Source organism: Mandrillus leucophaeus, unplaced genomic scaffold, assembly GCF_000951045.1.
Source record: "Mandrillus leucophaeus isolate KB7577 unplaced genomic scaffold, Mleu.le_1.0 Scaffold73, whole genome shotgun sequence".
In the NCBI taxonomy this organism is placed as follows: domain Eukaryota; kingdom Metazoa; phylum Chordata; class Mammalia; order Primates; family Cercopithecidae; genus Mandrillus; species Mandrillus leucophaeus.
Window position 1 is genome coordinate 2,984,785 of NW_012107919.1, and position 2,429 is coordinate 2,987,213.

The window sequence follows — 2,429 nt, forward strand, 5'->3', positions numbered from 1 at the left end:
GGTGGGGGGTGGGGGCGGAATACCTTTTAAAAAATAAACACACGGATAGAGTCCTCCATTTTAACAAAGTTTTAGTAGTTTGTCTTCAGAAGTAACTTCCAAGTTAAACACACCACATTGGAAGTCTCAACTTTGGACATTAGAAAACCAGGACAGCTACAACACGAATATTTATTTTGGCAGCGATAAATCAAGTTATTCTGTGTCCTCTAAGAGTTAAGAGGCAGGAATAACAACTTCTTGAAGCATTTTTAAATATGGAGAATTTCCATAGAATATCTTTGAATCTAAATATTACCATGACATCTTTTCATCTCCAAACTTAAATGTGAGGTTGCAATGGGAACTACATTGTTATGCCTTTGAATTAACCACCAATAGTGCAATTCTAATTTACGTCAACATCATACTTGGTAAACTGTTGCTACGAAAATAACACTTAATAAGTTAACTCTCTTACCTGGTAAAATAAAGTTAACTTCAAAAGTTACCAAGATAAGTCATACTAACCTTCAAATAAAAAATAACATGCAAACAAGCATTCCATGAAATAGATGTGAATCAGGTCTGAAAAATAATATTGCAGCATTCTGAAATTTACATTTTCCCTTTCCTCCTTTCCATATGCTTTCGAGTTCATGCATCAAATATTAAAAACAAAAGCTCAATCAAAAAATTAATTTGATGGCTGCTGCTTTTTTAAGTTGCAGGGGGTGCAGGGAGGCTCTCCATATCTTGCATTAAACATAAAAACCTATGTGCCCACGCCACACTTGCAACAGCAACCTACCTCTGTAATTTACACCCTATTTTATAGTATCCAAAAAGTTAAGAGTATGATCTACAGCTTCTTTTCAAGCATATTTACAAGAAGTATCTCATATAAACCATCCATTTTAATGTGACTCTAAAACCCCATGCCCAAAAGCCAATGACATTGGTTTATAAGCAAGGTAATGACTAGTTCAATGGAAAATATATTTTGACAATAAACTAAGTAAGGCTGGCTTACCATGTTATGATCTGCTTGCCTAATATGTATGTTTAGCTACTGTAGTCAGCAAGGCCCAAATATAAAGTTGAAACATTTAATGGCCAGTTCTGTTCTAGATTTCAAACTCATCTTACTTTTTCACAACAGTTTTAATCTAAGGTTCTCCACAAATACTTTTTCCTTAGAAAAGAGATCCCCTTGGGTGGGGGGGAGACTTAAGGAACAAATTTTTCCAAAAAAACGACAAGCCCAAACATCACAAATATTTCAACACATCTCTGCCTTAACACAAATTTTAAATATGTAAATTTCAAAAAAGAAAAATAAACCTCAAACAGGTTAAGCATTATATTTCATAAATAAGAGTCCTCTGCACTTTATGAATGCAGCCATAAATATACCAAGAAATATTTCATTGACTTAAAACTAAATAACTGTATCTGGCTGGTAAAATTGTAATTACTGATAAGTGTCACGAAAGCATAAGATAATCAATAAAACTATGAAAACTTTTTTAAAAAAAGGTCAGTCATATTTTGTTTACTTAAAATACTAAGCTTAATCATGACCTATCTAAACCTTATCATTGCTCATTGTATAAAATTAGCACTGCACTTGCAAACATAAGCAGAATCTAGACTTATCAAACATATGGTGAGACTTCACCAGCTTCTGAAAAATTAAACAAGAATATAGGATTAAAATGTCTTAGTTGGGTAAACAGTAACCACCGTTACGGCTCAAGACTTTTCATCAAAAAATCTGATCAGAAAGGAAACCTCTTTAAAAATTTTAAAGAGCCCAGCAACCAAAACTTTGAAATTAACTGAAATGGTTTGAATATAAGTACTCCCACTTCAGAAGCTACAGCTAAAAGCAAATACCTAAAACAGCAAAAAGGGAAAAAGCGTCAGCAGATATCCAAACTACTAGAAAGTACGCAAAAGCACACGCGCAGACTAGTTTGCCAGCTAACTTTTCCGGCCCTGTACCAGACAGACATCAAAACAAAGTTGACAATAGAACCAACTATGAGCTTTCCCTCTAAACTGGACGATAAACTGAAATTTTTTGCTGTTGCTAATAGAAGCCCCTTATTATAATTAGAAGCAGCCAACTGACAGGTGGAAAAACAAATTCCCTAACAGGGCAGTAAGAGGTTGTGAAAACACGGTTCAAAGGCCTGAACGTGTTACGACTACTCTGTAACAAGTCCAGGGTAATTTACGCATACACTCTTCAGCGCAATTCCTCAAGCAGAGACGAGACTGGGGAACAACAGGATTCCCCGAGAGCCACATACCATTTTACAACAGCCGTCTCCCTCCCGACAGAGAAACAGACATTCTCCTCCAAAGTCTTTCCGCCAGTTCTCCTAGTGCGGCGAAGGGAAGCGAGCGGCCGCCACCGTAACGAGAGAAGCCGGCAACAGCCC

At 36.2% G+C, this 2,429-nt stretch overlaps 1 protein-coding gene across 3 annotated transcripts in view; it reads right to left on the bottom strand.

Moving 5' to 3' along the window:
• The window catches only part of HIPK3 (homeodomain interacting protein kinase 3), a 107,825-nt gene that overhangs the window by 103,213 nt on the left and 2,183 nt on the right, over window positions 1-2,429 (bottom strand). The window contains exon 1 of one of the 3 annotated variants that reach the window (XM_011965563.1): window positions 2,298-2,429. The exons of the other annotated variants lie outside the window; for them this stretch is intronic. The gene's annotated coding sequence lies outside the window, so the exon portion shown is untranslated. The remainder of the gene's footprint in view (window positions 1-2,297) is intronic. 3 annotated transcript variants of the gene reach the window in all.